We start from the raw sequence: 25,152 nt of genomic DNA, 5'->3' as shown, positions 1-25,152 counted from the left end.
TCAACTTGACCACTAGACTGAGGATGATAGGGTGATGCAATTCTATGGTTAACATCATACTTAGCAAGCATCTTACACAAAGCACAATGAATAAAGTGTGAACCGCCATCAGTCATTAAATATCTAGGGACTCCAAACCTTGGGAAAATAACTTCCTTAAGCATTTTAATAGAGGTGTTGTGATCAGCACTACTAGTTGGAATAGCTTCTACCCATTTAGTAACATAATCAGCAGCAACAAAAATATGTGTATACCCATTAGAGGAAGGAAAAGGTCCCATGTAATCAAATCCCCAAACATCAAATGTTTCAATGGCAAGAGAATAATTCATCGGCATTTCTTGACGCTTACCGATATTACCTATTCTTTGACATTCATCACAAGAAGAGACAAACTTATGGGCATCCTTGAAGAGAGTAGGCCAATAAAATCCAGATTGCAATACCTTGTGAGCAGTTCTATCTCCAGCATGATGCCCTCCATAAGCCTCAGAGTGACTGTGGGGGTCCTGAACTAAGGGGTCCTTGGGCGTCCGGCCTGTTATCCATGGGCCGGACTGATGGGCTATGAAGATACGAAGACCGGAGACTGCACCCGTGTCCGGATAGGACTCTCCTTGGCGTGGAAAGCAAGCTTGGCGACGGAATATGTAGATTCCTTTCTTTGTAACTGACCTTGTGTAACCCTAGATCCTCTCGGTGTCTATATAAACCGGAGGAATTAGTCCGGAGGGGAGACTCATTATCATAACCAAACAAGCCAGACCTCTAGGGTTTAGCCATTACGATCTCGTGGTAGATCAACTCTTGTAATACTCATATTCATCAAGATCAATCAAGTAGGACATACGGTATTACCTCCATGGAGAGGGCCCGAACCTGGGTAAAACATTGTGTCCCCTGTCTCCTGTTACCATCGAGCTTAGACGCACAGTTCGGGACCCCCTACCCGAGATCCGCTGGTTTTGACACCGACATTGGTGCTTTCATTGAGAGTTCCACTGTGCCGTCACCAAAAGGTTTGATGGCCCCTTCAATCGTCAATAATGACGTTGTCCAAGGAGAAACTTTCCTCCCCGGACAAATCTTTGTGTTCGGTGGCTTCGCACTGCGGGCCAATTTGTTTGGCCATCTGGAGCAGATCGAAAGCTACACCCCTGGCCATCAGGTCAGATTTGGGAGCTTGAACTACGTTGCGGACATCCGTGGAGACTTGATCTTCGCCGGATTTGAGACCGCGGCTACCACTCCTGGCCACCTCGAGAGACATGACCTAAATTTGTCATCGGACGGCATCCAGGAGACAGCTCCCGTAACCGCTCTGGCCTTAAATCCGGAGTAGACTGCGCCATCCAAGGACGGGAGGCTCCACCCCGCCACGGAGGCCATAGATTCCCCGGCGTTGGAGCCGCGCGTAGACTTGATCTCATATGATACATGTGCCACCAGAACTCTGGACTCGTCTCCGGCCGTAAGTTCCGAACCATGTGAGCCCGCGGGCGCCTAACTTGATCATTTATTGATCTTCAAATTCAGCGCTGTAGACATCTTCCAGCACTCGCCTTTGGGCGACGTGCTAAACTCATTAAAAAACCTGTCCTTGACGAAGGACTCACAATCGAACTATATCCGGTCCGAACTAGGGGCTGATGATGGAGAATTTCGCTTCCCACCCGCCACCCACTTCATAGCCACGCTCGAGGATTTGACCAACACACTTGATTACGACTCCGAGGACATCGACGGTATGGACGACAATGCCGGAGAAGAAGAGACCCAGAACCTGCCGTTCACCGAACGCTGGACGGCCACTTCCTCGTACGATGTGTACATGGTGGATGCACCAAAGGAGAACTGCGGCGATGACAAGGAAGATCTAGCTGAGGATAAACCTTCCTAAATACAATCCAAGCGATGGCGTCAGCAGCGCCGCTCGAAGTTACACCGCTGTAAAGACAGCAACACCGGCACAGGAGAAGATAACACTTCAGAAGGTGTCGAAGACAACTAAGACCCCGTTGAAATAGCTAATGAACAAGATGAACGGGAAGATGGGTAGGTTAGCCCCGGTAAACAGGCCAGGCACGAAGGCGCAGAGGACGGAAGTTATCTTCCGCTTTCCGAGGATGAGGTGAGCCTGGGCACCGACGATTTCATCATGCCTGAGGAACCTCTTGAGCAGGAGCGCTTCACGCACCAGCTAATAGCCACTGCAAGGAGCCTGAAAAAGAAGCAGCAGCAGCTTCAGGCTGACCAAGATCTGCTCAATGATAAATGGACTGATGTCCTAGCAGCCGAAGAATACAGCCTCAAGCGTCCAACCAAAAGCTACCCAAAGCGCAAATTGCTACCTCAGTTTGACGAGGAGGTGCCGGAATACATACCACCATCGTACAATGCGGCTGACCGACCACCACGTGGTCGGGACAAAATGGCAACTCACGCCGAACACTAGCTCGCCTCACCTCATCGCACAAGTAGAGGTAAATTAGCCCACGGCCATACATATGACCACCGGCAAAACCTGAACAATAAAGCAGGACATACCAGATCAATCTACGGATCGCGAGGATGTGCCTCGACACGCGACGACGGCCACCTATTCGGGCGTGACAAACTTAGTCATGCACGGGCTGAAAACCGCAGACGGACTCCATCAGAGCTATGTCACGATGCGGCCTGATATAGAGGCGCCGCACACCCTCATTGCTTCACTGATGAGGTCATGGATCATGAATTCCCAGAAGGGTTCAAACCTGTGAATATAGAATCATACGATGGAACCACGGACCCCGCGGTGTGGATCGAAGACTTCATTCTCCACATTCATATGGCCCGCGGCGATGACCTCCACGCCATCAAATACCTCCCTTTATAACTCAAGGGGCCAGCTCGGCACTGGTTAAACAGCCTGCCTGAAAATTCTATCGGCGGCTGGGAGGACTTGGAAGAAGCCTTCCTCGACAACTTCGAAGGTACATATGTCCGGCCACCAGACGCTGATGACTTAAGCCACATAGTTCAACAACCTGGAGAGTCCGCAAGGAAATTCTGGACTAGGTTCTTAACTAAAAAGAACCAAATCGTCGATTGTCCGGATGCCAAAGCCCTAGCAGCCTTCAAACACAGCATCCGCGACGAATGGCTCGCTCGCCACCTCGGCCAAGAAAAGCCAAAATCCATGGCGGCCCTCACGGCACTCATGAACCACTTTTGTGCGGGCGAGGATAGTTGGTTGGCCCATAGCAAAAACAATGCATGCGATGCCAGCACCCCTGAAGTTAAAAATAACAAAGACAAGTCTCGACGCAACAGATACAAGCGTCGAAACAACAATGACAACACCGAGGATAAGGCGGTCAATACCGGATTCAGTGGCTCTAAGTCCAGTCAGCGGAAGAAGCCGTTCCAAAAGAACAATTCAGGCCCATCCAGCCTGGACCGCATACTTGATCGTCCATGCCAGATTCATGGCACCCCGGACAAACCACCCAATCATACAAATAGAGATTGTTGGGTTTTTTAACAGGCCGGCAAATTAAACGCCGAGAACAGGGAAAAGGGATCACAAAGCGAGGACGATGATGAAGAGCCCCAGCAACCGAACACAGGGGGACAGAAGAAGTTTCCCCCTCAAGTCAAAATGGTGAACATGATATACGCTACCCAGATCCCCAAGAGGGAGCGCAAGTGTGCACTCAGGGACGTCTACGCGATAGAGCCAGTCGCCCCAAAATTTAATCCATGGTCGTCATGCCTGATCACTTTTGATCGCCGGGATCATCCGACCAGTATCAGTCACGGTGGCTCAGCCGCACTGGTCCTAGACCCAATAATTGACGGGTTTCACCTAACTCGCATCCTTATGGACGGAGGTAGCAGCCTCAATTTGCTCTATCAGGATACAACATGAAAAATGGGCATTAACCCATCACGGATCGAGCATACCAGGTGTAGACCCCGTTGTACGGGCTCAATCACACTAGAGGTTGCCTTCAGATCTCCAGACAACTTCCGAAGCGAGGATTTAATCTTCGATATCGTCCCCTTCCGCAGCGGCTGCTCGGATGAACTATGTTTGCTCGATTCAACATAGTACCACACTATGCTTATCGCAAGCTCAAGATGCCCGATCCACGCGGCGTCATAACGGTCAATGAAAATACGAAACGCTCCCTCCATACAGAAGAGCACACAGCTGCCTTAGAAGCAGAAGTACAGAGCGGCCTTCTCAAGCAGAACCTTAATTCGGCTGCCGAGCCCACATACACCATTAAGAGGGTCCGAACTACTTTGCAACGGGAGAGCTCGGCTCGTTAGGAGCTCGACTAGCAATCCGGCCTCTGTCTCGGTCCCGATCAAGTGGTGGCATTTGTGCCGCGTGTACATTACTATGCACTCAAAATCCCATGGGCATCGACGGAGGCATAGCTAGCTTGTGGTCCATAGTACGGCTCAACCGACATCGGGTACACACATACTTTCACTTTTACTTGTCTCCTTTTCAGGTCTAAATTCCACAAGCCCCATCTGGTGGTCTGGTCATCGGTCCTCTCGAAGGATAAACACGCCAAGACGGCGAGAAATGTAGACATATGGGGGACTTTTTAGGTGATTCCGTTAACGATAACTCTACCTGTTTTTCAGGACCCACATGCACCTCTCCCTTGGTTTTGGCATGTTAAATAGCATGTTGCTTATCGCACTACCTGTATTAATGCGCCTTGACATACTAATTAAATTACAATGAGAACAGTTTGCGGCTGGAGCTTCGGACCTTAGCTTTTTACCTTTGCACCCTTTCTTTTTTCTTTCTCTTTTTTCTTCAGCTTCCCTGAGGATAACCCTATCAGGTAGCACCCATACACTTTGGTATGTGTGATGTTTGCCAGGGGCTTCACATCACCCCACATTACGGCAACAAAAGTCTGAACACTTTTTATAAGTATAGTTCGGCACCATGAATTTAGCATTATATGCATTGGCTCCGAATCATGTCTTTGGTCAATAGTTGGGTTGCCCGGATCCTGTGCTTGCTACCTTATGTTCCGCTATATCAGCTAAGGTAGTAAAGGGAGAACTACTGCAATTGTGCCTTGGTTTATCCAAAGGAGCACCTCAGTAGAGAAAGCCGAAAACTGACGGTCATGATGCGACGAGATCCGATCAGCTGTTCGGAGGTTACAAATCATTGGATATTTCTTCCGCATTACGCGAAGGATTGGTACTTCCCGATCAGATGCTTATAGCACTCTAGTTCGGATACTAGGGGCTGCGCCCATGTTTTTATTGTAAAACTCCTATGGCTAAGTGAGGGAGTTCAAGCCGCGTAGTCTGGTTGCCTGGTTCGTTGCGCTAAACAACTCCTTCAAGGACCATACAATTGGATCAAGATTGTTTAGGTTCCATCCCGAACACCCCCGTACTACCTACGTGGGGGCAGAAGCCGACGATTGGCCAACCCTCGAATTTCATACAACACGGCCGCACAGGAGGAAAAAATTAAAACATAACAACCATTATATTACATAACATCATTGTTTCATCTTGCAGGATAGGATAATACGAATATTTTCATGGGAATATAACATCTTTCGCACATTGCTCCACCACAAGGAGAGATCCCACTAGGACACCATCAAAATATAACTCGGGTCGACGGTGCTCCTTGCCTTCAGGTGGCCCCTCGGTCATCAGCTTCTTGGCATCCATCTTCGCGCAGTGCATCTTGACACGGGCAAAGGCCATCCGTGCACCTTCAATACAGACCCACCGCTTTATGTACTCAAGCCGTGGGCAGGCACTAACAAGCTGCTTCACAAGTCCGAAGTAGCTACTGGGTATCGGCGCGGCAGGCCATAGTCGGACTATCAGGTCCTTCATGGCTAGCTCGGCCGCCTTGTGAAGCTCGACCAGCTATTTCAGTTGGTTGCTGAAGGGCACTGGATGTTCTGGTCCAAGATATTGAGACCAGAACAGCTTCTCCGTAGAACTCCCTTCTTCGGCTCGATAGAACTCGGCAGCATCTGATACGCTGCGCGGCAAATCCGTAAACGCCCTTGGAAAGCTCCAAATTCAGGTAAGTAAAAGGAACATTTCCTTCACAAACTTGCTTTGCATAATGAAAGCCTTACCCGCCGCGATCTTCTTGGCTGCCTGCATTTCCTAAAGGGTGCTCTAGGCCTTGGCTCAAGCCTCTTGTGCGCTCTGGCGGGCCTTCGCAAGTTCGGATGCTTGTATCTTAGAATCATGCTCCAAGGACTCATACTTCTTGACGGTGTCCTGGAGCTCTTGTTGGACCTCGCTGACCCGGGCCTTGTGCTTCTCGCGCGTGGCGCTCTCCTTGGCCGCTTTGTCCTCGGCCTCGGCTAACGCCTTCTTGAGGGCCGCCACCTCGGTCGTGGCCCCTAATAAAATTCATGACACTTTAGTCAGCAGGAAACATTCATCCTTCCTAAATATACGCGCAGGTCACTACATACCTTGGATGTCCTCCAGCTGCTTCTTCATGAGGTCGAGCTCTTCTTCGGCCCGCTCCAGGCTCTGCTTCAGGCCGGAGACCTCCGCAGTATGGGCGGCAGCAGCCAGCAGCGATGCCTGCTTATTCACATAGACATCTTATGTTAGACTCCTGCGAAAATTATTTTGATCCTCTGTTCAGCTTTTTCTTTCTGGACACCGAACAGAGCATCAGGGGCTACTGTCTACACTGTGATATCCTTTCTACAATTACATTACTTACCTCAAAGCATGTTAAAAGACTAGTGCGGGCTTCGATCAGTCCGCTTTTGGTGGACTGAACCTTCTTGATCACCGTACCCATAAGGACACGGTGTTCATCCACAACAGAAGCGCCTCGCAGCGCTTCCAGCAGATTATCCGGTGCCTTTGGTTGGACAGAGGTCACCGGCGAAACAGACATACCTCCTTCTTTTGGGGAAGGCCGTTCGCTGGACTCCGGAGCCATGTAGGTCTTCGGAATGGTATCCCGCTGGGGGCCGAATGGAATTTAGCCCCCATCACCAGTCCCCATGGGGGCTTTTTCCCCCATGTGTCCGGCGGCCAAGGAGTCATCCTTGGGCGCCACCCCGACGATCTACGGAACCTCCCCCCGGTCTAGGAAGGTCCTTTGGGACACCACCTTGTCATCACCCTTGGCTGAGACAGAGTGAGAGGGCGGCAGTGACATGCTAGCCATCTCCTTTGAATCTAGCGAACCCTCTGTCGAGGATCGCGGGGAGCTGTCGCGGGCCGGACTACAATGGCATAATTTAAACATATTAATATTACAAAGGGGAAAGGCCAGGCATTTGGACGTGCATAAGGTTTTTGGTACTTACGAGGCGGACCGAGGCATGGTCCGGGGCATTCGCTCCGGACTGCTATCGACATCCCACGTGGAGTTATCCGCAAGGGAGCCCTTCCCCCTCTTGGGCGCCTTCGCCTCTAGATTTGTGGAGCCCCCCCCCCTTTTCTTCCTTCTCCCTCAGGGGGGAGTCACTTTCTTCCTCCTCCTCGTCGTCGTCTTCGGCGACCGAGGAGTGAGTCTCATCTTCGGACGACATGTCCGAAGCACCTTTTTGGCGAAGGCCACTCCTGGTCCCTTTGGCTGTTTTCTTGGCCTTCTTCTCCAGCACATCATAAGGCGTCAGAAACAGCACCTTCGTCAGAAATGGGGTTTCTTTGTCTTCGGGTAGTGGAGCCGGACAGTTAATCCGCCCCGCTATGTCGATCCAGGCCTAAAAAATTGATAGGAAGGCTTAGACTCCTTCCTCAAAATATGCTAGTAAAGGCTATACCTTGAAAACATGAAAGAATTTACCGAATCAGCCTAGCATTTTAAGCTAAGCGCGTGATCCTCGGTCGTAGGCGGTGGTGTCTCGCCGTCCTTGAAGAGCACTTTCCAGATGTCTTCGTGTGTCATGCAGAAGAGCTCTAGCAGCGTCTGGTGCTTGGCCGGATCGAACTCCCACAAATAGCAAATCCGGCGTTGGCATGGAAGGATCCGGCGACTGAGCATAACCTGGATCACATTGACAAGTTTGATTCTCTTGGTTATCATGTTCTGGACGCATGTCTGGAGCCCAGTTAGCTCGTTCGAAGAACCCTAGGTTAGGCCCTTCTCTTGCCAGGAGGTGAGCCGCATCGGAACTCCGGATCGGAATTCGGGGGCCGCCGCCCAGTTGGCGTCGGGCGGCTCAGTGATGTAGAACCACCCCGACTGCCACCCCTTCACCGTCGCCACAAAGGAGCCTTCGGGCCATGTGACATTGGGCATCTTACCCTCCATGGCGCCTCCGCACTCCGCTTGTTGGCCTCTCACAACCTTCGGCTTTACATTGAAGGTCTTCAGCCATAGGCCGAAGTGAGGTGGGATACGGAGAAAGGCCTTGCAAACGACTATAAATGCCGAGATGTTGAGGATAAAGTTGGGGGCTAGATCATGGAAGTCCAGCCCGTAGTAAAACATTAGTCCGCGAACAAACGGGTGGAGAGGGAATCCCATCCCGCGGACAAAATGTGTGAGAAACACAACTCTCTCATAGGGCTCTGGGTGGGGATGATTTGTCCCTTGGCAGGGAGATGGTGAACGATCTTCTTGGCCAGGTATCCGGCCTCTCGGAGCTCCTTGATGTCTTTCTTCTTAACAGAGGAGGCCATCCACTTGCCTCCAACTCCGGATCCGGACATGGTTGGAGTGCTTTCTCCGGCGGGGGAAGCTAGAGCTTGGGCGTTGGAGCTTAAGAATGGATGGGCAGAGGAATGAAGAAGGACACATGCCGGCCAGCCTAAGTGTTCCGGAGCAGTAGAAAGCTACCATGGCTCAGTGGAAGCACTAGGAGACATTTCCCGGTAAGAGAGGCTACCAAGAATAAACAACTAGGTTGTCGGATCCCACATATACCAGGCATTTCAATAACATACACACAATATGCTCGATATGTGCAAATACAACATGGCATCACAACAAAACTCTACGACTCAAAGTATTTATTCATTAGGCTCTGAGGAGCCAAGCATTACAAACAATGGGTCTCACGACCCAACATTCAGAGCATACAAACAACGGAAGCATAACATGTCTGAGTACAGACAACTACAAATGAAAAGGGCTGAGAAGCTTGACTATCTACAAGATCCTCCCAAGGGTACAAGCTCGTAGCTGAGGTAACAAGCTGAACGTCGAAGTCCACGCGGAACTACTAGTGAGACTGAAGTATCTCTGCAAAAACATAAATTAAGCAAACGTGAGTACAAATGTACCCAGCAAGACTTACATCAGAACTAGCTACATATGCATCAATATCAACAAAGGGGTGGTGGAGTTTAACTGCAGCAACCCAGCTTTGACTTAGTGGCTATCCTGAACTACAACTGCTAGTAACTTTTTTGAGGTGGCGCACACGAGTCCACATATTCACCAATCAATACACCACTATGGATCCGCTCCCATCTCCCTACGAGAATGTCATCCATAGCACTCACGCTTATCTTGCGCATTTTGGAGTATCCACTTTCACTTGTCTATGAACTGTATAGGCAACCTAGAAGTCCATTACCGCGGACGTGGCTATTCGAATACATCATGTTAACCCTGCAGGGGTGTACTTCTTCACACACGCTCTCGCCACTTACCACCATGTACACATCGTGTATCTCGTCAACCTTCAAGCGGAAGCCTGGCGAGGGAGTCGGCCACGACCTGACTAACCATGCAAGTCTCTAGTCCAGGTTTATCGCCTATTTGGGTTCCATCCGCAAGGAGATCCGGCCGGGGTGTCGCTCACGGCCCCAAAAGATGAGAGCAGGGTTCCCGAGGCACCAAACGGGCGTCTAGGTACACCGTGCCTCGTGTCTCTACCGCATCATAGCCCACCCCTAGGGTCAGCACTACGCACAACCCCCAACACATATCCTACAAACACCAAAACTAGTTGCAACTCCTGGACAGAGATCAAGGCGATTAATAAGTCAAGAGGGGCACTTAAGAATTCCAATGTATGGTATTAGTTGTTCATGGATCACAAACACAGAAATCATTTCCTGAGGACGGTTTCAATGAGACAACCCACCATGTACTCCTACATGGCCTCTCACCGCTACCTTTACCAAATCGTGTTCACACACTTAGCTCTCAACAGTAGGACATGTTCACCACATTCCAATTCAGCCCCAATGAATCAGACCTGACTCAACTCTAAGCAGTAGTAGGCATGACAACAAGCATGAATGAGTAGGCACATTAGGGCTCAAACAACTACTTATGCTAGTGGGTTTCATCTATTTACGGTGGCAATGATAGGTCATGCAGAGGAAAGGGGTTCAACTACCGCAGCAGGTAACAGTTGAAGCGTTGTTGTCCTAATGTAGTAAAAGAGAGCAAAAGCGAGAGAGTGGGATTGTATCGGAATGAACAAGGGGGTTTCGCTTGCCTGGCACTTCTGAAGATAGTATAGTTCTTCATCGGTGTCATCGGTCATATCGTCGGAACGTCGTCTACTGAGAGGGGACAAACACCGGCAACAGAGAAAGAACACAATCAATGCAATGCAACAATATGATGCATGATCATGACATGGCAATATGTTGTGATTTGAGCTAATGCATCTAGCAACAGTTTAAATGAAGTTGGTTTGAATCCAAGATTCAAATTCAAACTCCATATGTGGTTATTTAAATGCCATTCATTTGTTTTGTCCTAAACAGTAGCCAAAAGTTGTTCCAACATGCAAGAAGATGGTAAAGATGGATAGATTGGATTTTTCTGGTCATTTTCATATATAAATTATTTCATTTGGAGTTATAGATTAATTTCTATGAATTTTTGAAGTTTTGGACATTTTCTGGAATTTCCCGAATTATTTTTAATCCAGAAAACTAATAATTATGTCAGCATGACAGCAGGATGACATTAACAGGTCAACTGGGGATGACCAGGGCAAACCTGACTAGTGGGGCCCAATGGTCAGTGACACACTGGTTAAGCCCGATCAAATCCAGTGCTGACTAGGTTTGACCCTGAGGTAGGGCCCGCTGTCAGTGGCAGTGAGGTGGCTAACTAGTGGGGTTAGTCCTTAATGACTCCGCCACGTCGGCCCTCGCCGGAGCTCGACCGGCGGCGACCAAATGACGGCGGGTAACTTGCCGGAGTTGCTCGGAATGGCACTACATCGCGTCATTTCGCGCGCGGTTTGCGGCTACGGCAAGCTGGCGGTGCAGCGCATCCAAAGGAGCAAGATGGAGGAGCTAGGGTGAGTTGTGGTGGCGGCGGCGAGCGGGGCGGCGGCCGGAGTTCGGTCGTGCACGGGGATGGTGCTAGGGTGCATATCCGGACGAGCTGGTGGGTGCAGAAGGCTCCTAGGAGCACCCCGCATGTGGTGGTGTGCTCTACTGCAAGCTACAGCGACTGTAGCCATGGCGACGACGAGGTATAGTGGTGTCGAGCTTCGGCCGAGTTGGGATCGATGGATAGGCGATGTGATGGGTGCAAGGAGGAGGGAAAATGAAGGAAAGCTCACAGTCGGTCTGCAGGGGTGGTTAGCGACCTCAGGGAGGCAGTGAGGTGAGCGCAGGGTCGCCGACGATCTTGGGGACCGAAGGTTGAAGAAGGGGACGCTAGTGTCCTTGCAGGCTTCCTGATGTCGAACGGCTTGGTGTAGATGACGCAGGGAACGAGGGCGGTTCTTCTGGACACATTAGATGGGCGATGGAGGGCTGGTGGATGCGGCGGTGCTCATCGGCGTTCTCGGGCGCTCACGAACAGAGAGAAGGGAGGGAGCAGAGGAGGGAATGAGCTCGAGGGAGAGGACGAGGCGTCAAGGGGGTGTCGTGGCACCGTCTAGGTGCATCGGGGAGGAGCCATGCAGGCAGGAGGAGCTGGCGCGGCTCGTCTGCGCGCCCAGCACACAGCTGCTTCTCCTCCTGGCAGAAGGAAGAAGACAGCACTGCCCCTGGTGGGCCGTGCTGGCTTTGCCTAGTTGGGCTGCTACAGTGGTGGGCTGGCAGGTAGGTTTCTGTTTCCATTTCGATTTCATCTATTTTCTTCTGTTTTCTTTTATTTTGCCACTATTTTAGAATTCAAACAATGCCAAAACATTCTGAATAATTTTATGTTACTTCTCTGGACTATTCCAAAAGCACATAAAATTATATCAGAGACATTTGAAAATATATTCCATATATTAAGAACATAGATCCAGATTCAAATACAACAGTGATTTAAATTCAGTGCCCAAAATATTCCACAAAAATTTTCACTATTTTTGGTTTGATCTCAAGCCTTGCCAAAATTATCAAACATTGATGGAAGCATTTTGGGTTCATTGAATGCATTTTTTTTAAGCTGGACCTATTTGGATTTCAAAGTGCTAGAGTTTGATCACCCCCATTTCAAGTTTCAAATAAATTTAGACATGATGCATGGATGCAAATGCTAGCCTAGAGCACTACCAGACTAGGGGTGTGACATATTAAGGCTTTCTTGAGTGTTTCAAAGGCTTCAAGACAATCGTCATAAAAATTAAAGGAATATCCATTCGCAAAAGATTAGTAAGAGGCCTAGAAATTTTAGAAAAGTCTTTGATAAATCTCCTATGGAAACCAGCATGACCAAGGAAACTACGAATACCGTTGATGTCCTTAGGACATGGCATTTTCTCAATTTCATCAACCTTAGCTTGGTCCACTTCAATACCTCTTTCAGAAATTTTATGACCCAAGACAATGCCTTCATTAACCATAAAGTGGCACTTCTCCCAATTGAATACAAGATTTGTTTGTTCACATCTCTACAAAACTCGATCACAATTGCTTAAACAATCATCAAAAGACTTCCCATAAACAGAAAAGTCATCCATGAAAACCTCAACAATCTTTTCACAAAAGTCAGAGAATATAGCAGTCATACATCTTTGAAAGGTAGCAGGTGCATTACATAAACCGAAAGGCATACGTCTATAAGCATAGGTTCCAAATGGACAAGTAAAAGTGGTCTTTTCTTGATCAGGTTGAGAAACAAGTATTTGTGAAAAGCCAGAGTATCCATCTAGGAAGCAAAAGTGTGTGTGCTTAGATAATCTTTCAAGCATTTGATCAATAAAAGGCAAAGGGTAATGATCTTGTCTAGTAGCTTTATTTAATTTTCTAAAATCAATTACCATTCTATAACCTGTAACAATTCTTTGTGGAATGAGTTCATTCTTATCATTAGGAACAATAGTAATACCTCCTTTCTTAGGGACACAATGAACAGGACTTACCCATCTACTATCAGCTATAGAATAAGTTATATCTGCTTCCAAAAGTTTAAATATTTCTATTCTTACCACCTCTTTCATCTTCGGATTTAACCGACGTTGGTGATCAACAACTGGTTTAACATCAGGTTCCATATTAATTTTGTGCTGGCATAGAGTGGTATTAATGCCTTTTAAATCATAAAGAGTATATCCAATAGCAGCTCAGTGCTTCCTTAGAACTTTCAATAATCTTTCTTCTCCATGTTCTGAAAGGTTAGCACTAATAATAATAGGATATATCTTGTTTTCATCAAGATAAGCATATTTCAAAGTGTCTGGCAATTGTTTTAATTCAAACACGGGATCACCTTTAGGTGGAGGAGGACCTCCCAGAGTTTCAATAGGAAAATTGTGTTTAAGCAGTGGACGTTGTTCAAAGAAAACTTTATCTATTTCATTTCTTTCATGCATATGTAAATCATCTTCATGGTCTAGCAAATATTGTTCTAAAGGATCGCTAGGTGGCATAGCAATAGAAGCAAGACCAATTAATTCATCCTTACTAGGAAATTCTTTTTCATGATGATTTCTACTAAACTTGGAAAAATTAAACTCAAGAGACTCATCACCAAAGCTAACACCCACAGTTTGTTTCTTGCAATCTACCTTAGCATTAACTATGTTCAAGAAAGGTCTACCAAAGATAATGGGACAGAAGTCATCTTGCGGGGTACCAAGAACAAGAAAATCAATAGGATATTTTATTTTCCCACACAAGACTTCAACATCCCTAATAATCCCACAAGGTGCTATGGTGTCTCTGTTAGCAAGTTTAATAGTAACATCTATGTCTTCTAACTCAGCAGGTGCTATGTCCTTTATAATTTCTTGATATAGAGTGTAAGGAATAGCACTCACACTAGCACCCATATCACATAAACCATGATAATAGTGATCTCCTATTTTAATTGAAATAACAGGCATGCCAACAACAGGTCTATGTTTATCTTTTCCATTAGGTATAGCAATTCTAGCAGCTTCTTCACAGAAGTAAATAACATGCCCATCCATATATTCTTCCAAGAGATCTTTAACCATAGCAAAGCTAGGTTCTACTTTAATTTGTTCATCGGGTTTAGGTGTTCTAACATAGCTTTTGTTAACCACAATTGAAACTTTAGCATGCTTCGTTATCCTAATAGGAAAAGGGGGTTTCTCAATATAAGCAGAAGGAACAACTGGATCAACATTATAAAGTATAGTTTCTTCTTTAACTGGTATTGGTTCTTTAATTTCTTCTTTAATAGGTGGGTGATATTTAAACCACTTCTATTTATGGAGTTCAACATGAGTAGCAAATGATCCACAAAAGGAGGCTACTATCTCAGAGTCAAGTCCATATTTAGTGCTAAACTTTTGAAAAGCATCGGTATCCATAAAAGATTTAACACAATCATACTTAAGTTTAATACCTGACTCTTTACCCTCATCGAGTTCCCAATCTTCAGAGTTGCGTTTAATTATTTCCAAAACATCCCACCGGAATTCAATAGTCTTCTTCATAAAAGAACCAGCACAAGAAGTATCAAGCATGGTTTGATCATTATGAGAAAGCCGAGCATAAAAGTTCTAGATAATAATTTCTCTTGAGAGCTCATGATTGGGGCATGAATATAACATTGACTTAAGCCTCCCCCAAGCTAGAGCGATAATTTCTCCTTCACCAGGCCAAAAACTATATATATAATTTCGATCATGATGAACTAGATGCATAGGATAAATTTTTTGGTGGAACTCCAATTTCAAACGATTCCAATTCCATGATCCAATATCATCGCATAGCCTATACCATGCTAATGCTTTTCCCTTCAAAGATAAAGGGAGAACCTTTTTCATCACTTCATCCCTGGGTAAACCTGCAAGCTTAAACAATCCACAAATTTGTTCCACATATATCAAGTGCATATCAGGATGTTCGGTTCCATCTCCTGCATAAGGATTAGCTAGCAGTTGTTCTATCATACCCAAAGGAATTTCATATTCAATATTTTCAGTAGGTGCAGTAGGTTGAGAGGTTGCTAATTTTGGTTCCGGACGAGGTGGAGATACCCCGAACAAACCCCTCAAAGGATTGTTTTGCATAGTACCAAGTGACAATAAATTTCAGCACACTATATAAATGGTTCCTTACCGAATTCCACTTACCAAAGGTGCTTCACTCCCCAGCAGCGATGCCAGAAAATAGCCTTGATGACCCACAAGTATAGGGGATCAATTGTAGCTCTTTTCGATAAGTAAGAGTGACGAACCCAACGAGGAGCAGAAGGAAATGACAAGTAGTTTTCAGTAAGGTGATGTCTGCAAGTGCTAAAACTGTAAGTAGCGAGTAGTTTGATAGCAAGATAATTTGTAATGAGCAAGTACGATAATAGTAACAAGTATGCAGCAAGGTAGCCCAATCCTTTTGAGGCAAAGGACAGGCCAAAACGGTCTCTTATAATAAGCAAAGCATTCTTGAGGGTACACGGGAATTTCATCTAGTCACTTTCATCATGTTGGTTCGATTTGTGTTCGCTACTTTCATAATTTGATATGTGGGTGGACCGGTGCTTAGGTGTTGTTCTTACTTGAACAAACCTCCTACTTATGATTAACCCTCCCGCCAACATTCGCAACTACGAGAAAAGTATTAAGAATAAATTCTAACCATAGCATTAAACTCTAGGATCCAATCGGTCCCTTACGGAATAGCGCATAAACTGGGGTTTATGTTTCTGTCACTCTCGCAACCCATCATCTATTTGCTACTCCAAAATGCATTCCCTTAGGCGCAAATATGGTGAAGTAGCATGTAGTTGGCGTTCACATGACACCACTAAGGGAATGACAACATACATACCATCAAAATATCGAACACATATCAAATTCACATGATTACTTGCAACATGATTTATCCCATGACCTCAAGAACAAAGGTAACTACTCACAAACAATAAAAAATGCTCATGATTAGAGGGGTATTAATATGCATAATGGATCTGAACATATAATCTTCCACCAAATAAACCATATAGTAATCAACTACAAGATGTAATCAACACTACTAGTCACCCCCTAGCACCAATCTATAGTTCCGGTAACAAGATTGAATACAAGAGATGAACTAGGGTTTGAGAGGAGATGGTGTTGGTGAAGATGTTGATGGAGATTTCCCTCCCCAAGATGGGAGAGTTGTTGGCGGTGATGATGACGATGATTTCCCCCTCCGGGGGGGGGGGGGGGGGGGGGGAGGGAGTTCCCCCGGCAGAATCGCTCCGCCAGAGGGCAAAAGTGCTCCTGCCCAAGTTCTGCCTCGAGGTGGTGGTGCTTCGTCCCGAAATTCCTCCTCTTATTTTTTTTCTAGGTCAAAATGACTTATATACCAGAAGATGGGCACCGGAGGTGGGCCGAGCAGGCCACAACCCACCAGGGTGCGCCTGGGGGGCCTGGCACGCCCAGGTGGGTTGTGCCCCCCTTGTGGCCCCCTCTAGTGTTTATTGGCTCCAATATTCCTCAAATAATTCATAAAAATTCTCCGTAAAGTTTCAGCTCATTTGGAGTTGTGCAGAATAGGTGGCCTGACGTAGCTTTTCCATGACCAGATTTCCAGCTGCCAGAATTCTCCCTCTTGGCGTGTCCCTTGTAAATTATGAGAGAAAAGGCATTATAATTACTCCAAAAATCATTATTATGGATAAAAATATTATAAATAACAGCAAGGAAACATGATGCAAAATGGACGTATCAATTGTCATGATTATTTGAAGTTCTATCAATTGCCCAATAGTAATTTGTTTACCCGCCGTTTGCTATTTTTCTCGAGAGATGCCACTAGTGAAACCTACGGCCCCTGGGTCTCTTTCTCATATTATTTTCCTTCACGATCTATTTTATTTGCCATTCATTTTTAGATCTACTAAACCAAAAATACAAAAATACCTTGCTGCAATTTATTTTATTTGGCGTTCGGTCTATCAATATTTACAACTCTCTCACGTTCGTTTGCCAATTTGTGGCACCGTTACCCGAAAGGGATTGACAACCCCTTTTACATGTTGGGTTGTGAGTATTTGTTATTTGTGTGCAGGTGTTGTTTACGGTGTGTTTCTTGGTTCTCCTACTGGTTTGATAACCTTGGTTTCATATCTAACGGAAATACCTACCACTGTTGTGTTGTATCACCCCTTCCTCTTTGGGGAAATATGACGTAGCTTCAAGCGACATCAATTAGGAAGTGGTTTTTGGAGATGATCATGATTTCAGGGCTGAGACACTGACTTTTGAAGTGGTCAAAATCAAGAGCCCTTACCACGCCCTGTTTGGACGGCCGGCTTATGCTAAATTCATGGCATGGCCTTGTTATGTTTATGTGTAGCTTAAGATGATGGGTCATAAAGGTACCATCACGGTACATGGCAACAGAAAGATAGCTTTGGAGTGTGAAGAGGGTGATGTTGCTTATGCTGAGACTGCCTGTGCAATGGAAGAGTTGAAGTTCTACAAAGACAATGTTGACCTAGCCGACATGACACCTTTGAAGAAGCCAACCAGAGAGCATGACCCCTTGTTGAAGTTTAAGTCGGTAGATGACACTAAGCTGGTTGACTTTGTTCCTAGCTACTCATCCAAGTAGTTCAGTATCAGTGCTAATATGGATCCGAAATAGGAAAGCGCGCTCATCGAGTTCATCCGTAAGAACCGGGACATCTTTGCATGGAAGCCTTCAGACATGCCTGGTGTGCCAAGGGAACTCCCTGAGCACTCTCTCAATGTTGATCCAAAGTTTAAACCGGTCAAGCAATTCCTTCGTCGTTTTAACGAAGAGAGGTGTAAGGCCATTGGTGAGGAAGTGGCCCGGCTCTTGGCGGCTGGGTTCATCATTGAAGTTTTTCATCCTGAATGGTTGGCTAACCCGGTACTGGTACTTAAGAAAAATGGCACTTAGCGCATGTGTGTGGATTACACAGACCTGAATAAGTCATGTCCGGTTGATGCTTTTGCTCTCCCTCGTATTGATCAAATCATTGATGCTACAGTAGGTTGTGAGCGCTTGAGTTTTTTGGATGCTTACTATGGATATCATCAGATCAAGATGGCGGTTAAGGACCAGGAGAAGACAGCTTTCATCACTCCCTTCGGAGCCTTCTACTATGTATCTATGCCTTTTAGGCTCAAGAGTTCCCAAGCGACTTATCAGAGGTGTGTTCAAAATTGCCTGCATGGCTAGATTGGACGAAATGTTCATGCTTATGTGGATGATATTGTTGTGAAGTCCGGGAAGAAGGAGACCTTGATAGATGATTTGAAAGAGACCTTTGACAATCTCCGGGTCTACAAGATGATGCTTAACCCGGCCAAGTGTGTCTTTGGTGTGCCAGCAGGCAAGCTCTTGGGTTTTTTGGTTTCTGAAAGAGGCATTGAAGCTAACCCGGTGAAAATAAAGGTTATCACTTATTTGTCTAAACCGGCGTGTATTAATGATGTCCAGCGCCTGGCGGGTCGTATTGCGGCCTTCAGCTAGTTTATAAGCCGGTTGGGTGAAAAGGCTATCCCTCTGTATCAGATGATGAAGAAAACAGACCACTTTTTCTGGAGCGATGCTGCTGATCAGGCATTTGAGGCATTGAAAAAATAGTTGGCTGAGTCGCCGATCCTTGCAGATCCTATTAATAAGGATCCCTTATTATTATATGTGGCTGCTAATAGCCGAGCCATCAGTGTGGCAATTGTTGTGGAACGAAAGGAAGCAGGCAAGGAATATTCAGTTCAGCGGCCAGTTTAATATATCAGTGAAGTACTCATTGAATCCAAGCAGAGGTATCCACATTGGCAGAAACTGGTGTATGGAGTGTTCATGGCTAGTCTTAAGCTTAAGCAGTATTTCTTTGGTCACCCCATCACTATGGTCAGTTCTAGTCCTTTAGGGGATATTATTCAAAAGAGAGAAGCCACAGGTCAGGTTGCCAAGTGGGCTATTGAGCTTGGAACCCATGGTTTGAAGTATATGCCTCGGACAGCCGTCAAGTCTCAAGCACTTGTGGATTTCATCAATGACTGGACAGAGTTGTAGATGCCTGAGGAGAAGCCGGATAGCACATATTGGACTATTCACTTTGATGGATCCATGCAGCTGGAAGGCTCGGGGGCTGGAGTTATTTTGACTTCCCCACGAGGTGATAAATTTTGTTATGTCTTAAGGCTGATGTTCCCTTGTACTAACAATGCAGCTGAGTATGAAGCCTTGCTCCATGGTCTTCATATGGCTAAGGAGATGAATCTAAGCCGAGTGAGGTGCTTTGGCGACTCAGATTTGGTGGCCTAGCAAGTTTCAGGAACTTGGGATTCCAAAGATCCACTCATGGCGGCTTATCACCGAGAGGTTGATGCTATTGCTGGTCATTTCAAAGGTTATCAGGTGGAACATGTTGGTCGCAAAAAAATGCGGCAGCTGATGCTTTAAGTCGGCTAGGGTCCCAGCGAAAGCCGTTACCACCTAATGTTTCCCTTAATATTTTGCATAATCCTTCAGTTAAATTACCTACGGAGGAAGATCTTGCTATTCCTGACCCAGAGGCACAATTGGTGGCAGCTCTTCATGCTATTCCTGATTGGACAGTTCCATATTTGGCTTATATGACCCGAGGTGAGTTACCTGAAGATGAAACTTTGGCCAGTCAGATAACCCGGCGGTCTAAGTCAATGACTATTGTTAATGGAGAGTTGCACTGATGTAGTGTCACAGGGGCGTTTCAATGTTGTGTTTCTCCTGAGGAGGGCCGTGAGATTCTACGAAAGATTCATGAAGGATATTGTGGCCATCACGCCGGCTCTAAGTCTCTCATGGCTAAGGCTTTTCGTCATGGATTTTATTGGCTGACGGCTCAAGCTGATGCAGAGGATTTGGTCAGTAAATGTGATGGTTGTCCAAAAATTTCAAGACGATCTCATGTGCCGGCTCAAGAATTGAGGATGATTCCAATTACTTGGTTGTTTGCAGTCTGGGGACTGGATATGGTTGGGCCTTTTAAAAGATCCAAGGACAAAAGACTCACCTCTTGGTGGCGGTTGACAAGTTTACAAAGTGGGTTGAGACAAAGCCGGTCAACAAGTGTGACACGGCAACAACGGTTCAATTCATCAAAAAGGTGATTTTCCATTTTGGCTACCCTCACAGCATCATCACTGATAATGGCACTAATCTATCTAAAGGTGCTATGAAACAATTTTGTCAACATGAACATATTCGTCTTGATGTGTCATCTGTGGCTCACCCGCAGTCCAATGGTCAAGCTGAAAGAGACAATCAAGAAATCTTGAGAGGCATAAAACCCCGGCTTATGGTCCCTTTATAGAGGATGTTGGGTTGTTGGGTGGGGGAGTTGCCCTCAGTTCTATGGAATATCAATACTAACCCCAACAGGTGTACGGGTTACACGCCGTTCTTCATGGTTTACGGAGCAGAGGCGGTTCTGCCTGGTGACATCCGTCACGACTCACCCCATGTGGCGGCTTATCTTGAAGCTGATAATGAACAAGCACGTCAGGATGCTCTTGAACTTCTGGATGAGGAGCGTGACCTTCCGGCGGCTCGCTCGGCGATTTACCAGCAAGATCTGCGTCGTTATCATAGACGCTGGGTTAAAACCCAGACCTTTCAAGAAGGAGATTTGGTGCTCTGGCTCATCCAGGATCAAACTGACATGCACAAGTTATGCCCACCTTGGGAACGGCCCTTTATGGTCAGCAAAAATCTGAACAACGGGTCATATTACCTTATCGATGTTTGAGACCACAAGGACTCACGCACGTCGGAGGAGGAGACCCGCTGGTCATGAAATATTGCTCATCTTCGGCCTTATTACACCTGAGCCACCGGCTCTTGTGATGTACATACTTATACCAATGTATATATTATGATTAGTATACTAAAGCCGGCATCCCTGATAATTCAGGGCCTCTGTCATTTTATTTCTGAGAATCTGAGTCTTTATTGTCACTTCATAAGATGACTACCCTCTTGATCCGGCTTGTACGCCTTGATGGCAAATTACTTGGGGGCTTCCTGCTCATTGAGCATAACTATGACTACCCTACTGATCCGGCTTATATGCCTGGAATGAAATATTACTTGGGAGCTCCTTGTTAATAAACAGAGCTTTGTTGTCCCTTGTAATAGGTTTGGACGCCAGGTGTATTCACCAAGAATCAAGTTAAAACAACGATTGGTCATGTGATGTCCGGCTTACGGGTTTGAATTAAGGTTTAATTCAGTGGTTATGCAGCCCTTGAATAACACTTGACATTGAGGCTTGGCAGCCTATGAATGCCTTGTTTTTTTGGTTTATATAGGCTTTGAGCATTTTTTGAGGTTCATCTTTTGTGCCATATTGATATATGGTTGAAAATTGATTAGGGCCATGTTGCCTTGATCCTTATGATAAATATTTGAATCCATCCGGAGTTTTGCTAACCCGGCCTAGCTTTGGATGTTAAGTCGCCAGTGTGTGATGACTATGCGCTTGTGGGATGTTACCCTTTGATGTGGCTGGCATTATAAGTCGACGGTATGAATACATTGCATGGGGCGCTGCGCTCTAAGTCTTTGGGCTATTGCCCTTACTACATATGGCATGATAAGCCAGCGGTATGAACAAATATCACGGGTATGTTGTTTACTTGTTATGAATAAATGAGGTTTTGATAAACCCGCCCTGGTTATGGACGATCCAGTCACCAATGGATTTTATATGGGGCATTATGACCCACCCTGGGGTAAACCACCAGGGCACTTGTTATCTGTTTGTATGCAGGGCTTATGATGACATGATCAGCAAGATTGACAATAATTATGAGCATAAACAGTGGATCTTCAAATCAGATTGCGCGGCTCAAAAGTGTTATGCAGATAAACACGCATGATGGCATGGTAGATCATGGTTTTTCAACTAGCCTATTACAAGGCATCATGTGGCCACAAAAGAATAAGTGTTTTGAGACACACGGCATCCAAATACTGTGGCTGGTAAATCGACTCATGGATCAAGACTCATGGTCTTAGCGGGTCGAGGCTTCTGGGTCATCTTGCACCGGTTCTTCTTCTTCATCATCATCCGTTGGCTGGAAGTCAGATATGGCCCAATTGATCCCAGTCAAAGCTTTGAAGACAGCCTCGTCATCAATAAGCATTGACGGATCAATATCAGGGGCAAAGGTGTGCCTACAAATTGGCGGAATAAGGCCCTGGGCTTCATGAACCGGCTCTTTTACCTTCTTGTTTTCAACATCATAAACCGCCTGATACTGGGATAGGTATGTATCTTCAGCCAGCTTGCTTGCTAATGGACGCATTCCCCTTACTATTTCGGCAAAGTCCGCAGCGCTAAAGGGAGACCCATCTTCTTTTATGCTTGGGCAGCCATTGGCCAAATCTTTTGGATCAAGATCTGCTTGCCACGCCTTTGCCCGGCTTAATGCGGTGATGGCACCGGCCCTGGCGATTGATGGCTTCAACTCTTCGATTCTTTGTGGCAGCACAGATAGCCTCTCCAGCACTTCCTTGATGAGGGAAGGTGGTGACTTTTTGTGTAAGGCGGCAGAGACGGCTCGTTGAGCACCAGTGTACAATTGCTCCACGAGAGTATATGTGGCTTTGAGTTTGACGCACATATCTTGACCAAGGTTGTAGCTTCTTGGGCCTGCATCAATGAAAAAGTGTTGGTAAATCGGGTAATGATTGATATAAATTGCTACAGAAAGATTGAAGTACAGTGTTACTTACCAAAGATGGTGACTGTCATGGTGTTAATTTGATGCTTTAAGCCGGAAAGCTCGTCAGCCACCGGCTTAAGGGCAGCCTCCGCTTCCTCTGCCCTTTTCAACTGAGTTGTCTTCTTAGTCTCCCAGCTTGTCCTATCAGCCTGGAAGTCCTTTTTCAACTTCTCCATCTCTTCCAAGGCGGTTTTCAATTCTGATTTGGCCTTGGAAGTTTCAGATTGTTGAGACTTGATATTTTTCTGAAGATCGGCGACGTAGGATTCTTTCATATTTAGCTTCGTCTGTAGTATGCAAATGATAGGCAGCATTACAATCATTTTCTTTGAAGTCCCAAGCACAATACAAGTATTTCACTTGGCACTTGGGGGCTAATGCACATTGCTCTTTTTAAATACAATTCTATGATAAACCGGCTACACTATTATGACTATAGCCGACTCATGGGGGCTACATACTTGGATTTTATTCACAATTATGGTGATAAGTCCCGGTTTATCCATGCTGATTAAGCCAACCCTTGGGGGCTACAGGTGCAAAGTTGATCACTATTATTTGAAGTCCTGGCTTAACTTGACAGTTTAAGCCAGCCCTTGGGGGCTTCTTGTTTTGATCTCGATATATAAGGCTATCTAAAGTCTACAGCATATTCAATTCTATCATATCCAGTAGACTTGGCATCTGACAGAAGTATATTTATATGAAGAAGATTGTAGTGTTTACCTCAAAATGTTCCTTCATAAGATTGACTAAACTGGCCTCAAAGTTGCGGCTTGTATGAAGACGGTTCAGATACCTAGAGTGGATCTCTTGAGCACTGTATTGGGCATAGCTTTCCAAATTCACCGACCATTTGCCTTTGTCAGCAACGGATAATTCTTCCTTAGCATTGTGCTTTGACAAGACAGTGGGGTTGCCCGGTGCCATGTAACCAAGCCCAGTAATGACAACATCATCAGCCTTCTCTTCAGTAGGCTTGATGGGACTTGGCGGCTTGGTAGTGGCCGATTCAATATCCATATGGTCTATGGTGACGTTGTGCTCCTCTGGTGGCGGGTCATCAATGGTGGCCTCAGCAGCTTGGAGAGAAGTTTCTGTTGTTTGCTTCTCCGGTTCATTGAGATTTGAGTCTTCAGCTATTTTGGTCATATTTAGCTTCTTGCTAGGCGTTCCATAGCGCTGAAAATGAAGCACAAGACAGGTTAATATAACAATTAAGTGCATGATTGAAAGTGGATAGACTTAACATTCTCACCCGGGCACAATCTTCAAGACTAGGATTTGGGTCCCAGTTGAGTTGCCGGAGGAGGAATGAGATATTCCCTGGTAATTTGAGTCAGAAGGGTTAAGAGGCTATCGAAAAAGATCCGCCTTGGGATAATTTGAGTCGGAAGTCTATGAAACCTCTGGACGGCGCTTGCGAGGAGCCGGTGTGTTTGGTAAGTCAGAGGAGAGAATCCCGCCACCGTTGTTCTAGGTCGTGCAGTGAGCTTCATGTTGCTGCTTCTTAAAAATAAAGTTGGGATCCAAATAAGCTAAAGGATGAGAAACCTTACTTTCTGGCTTGCTTGACAAACTTTCTGGCTCGGCGAAGGTTCTGAGTCGGAGGAAAGGATAGTTATACCTCTTCGCCATCTACGTGGCTGCCTTCCGCGTCATCCTGATACTGTTCATTGTCAATAATATGTACAAAAAAAGGGCCAAGGGAGTCAAGTTCTACCTCCGACTCAATGCCATCCAAGTCAAATAGCTCAGGGGTGTTGGTCTTCTTCTTGGTAGGATTTTTTTGAGCCTTATTCTTTGTCCAGGTCGTCTTGCGCAGCTTATCCTGCAGCTTCCTATTCCGAAAAGGAGAATTGGCCTGTGGAAATCCAATGATTATAAGAGGATGGTTTAAGTGAAAATATGATTCAACTGAAAATTGTTACAAGCTTACAGCTGGTGGCTTGTTGAGAGTGCAGAAAGGATTCAGTCCTGCTTTGCTGCAATCTGCCAAGCTCTCGTTCAATAGGGACTTGGTCATGTTATTGATATCCTCATCAGTAAACTGGACCTGACAGTGGCATTGTGGATATTGTAAGCCGCCGGTGTACTTGCACATTAA

This window comes from Triticum aestivum, chromosome 4A (genome assembly GCF_018294505.1).
Source record: "Triticum aestivum cultivar Chinese Spring chromosome 4A, IWGSC CS RefSeq v2.1, whole genome shotgun sequence".
In the NCBI taxonomy this organism is placed as follows: domain Eukaryota; kingdom Viridiplantae; phylum Streptophyta; class Magnoliopsida; order Poales; family Poaceae; genus Triticum; species Triticum aestivum.
Note: the sequence above shows the minus strand (reverse complement) of the source record.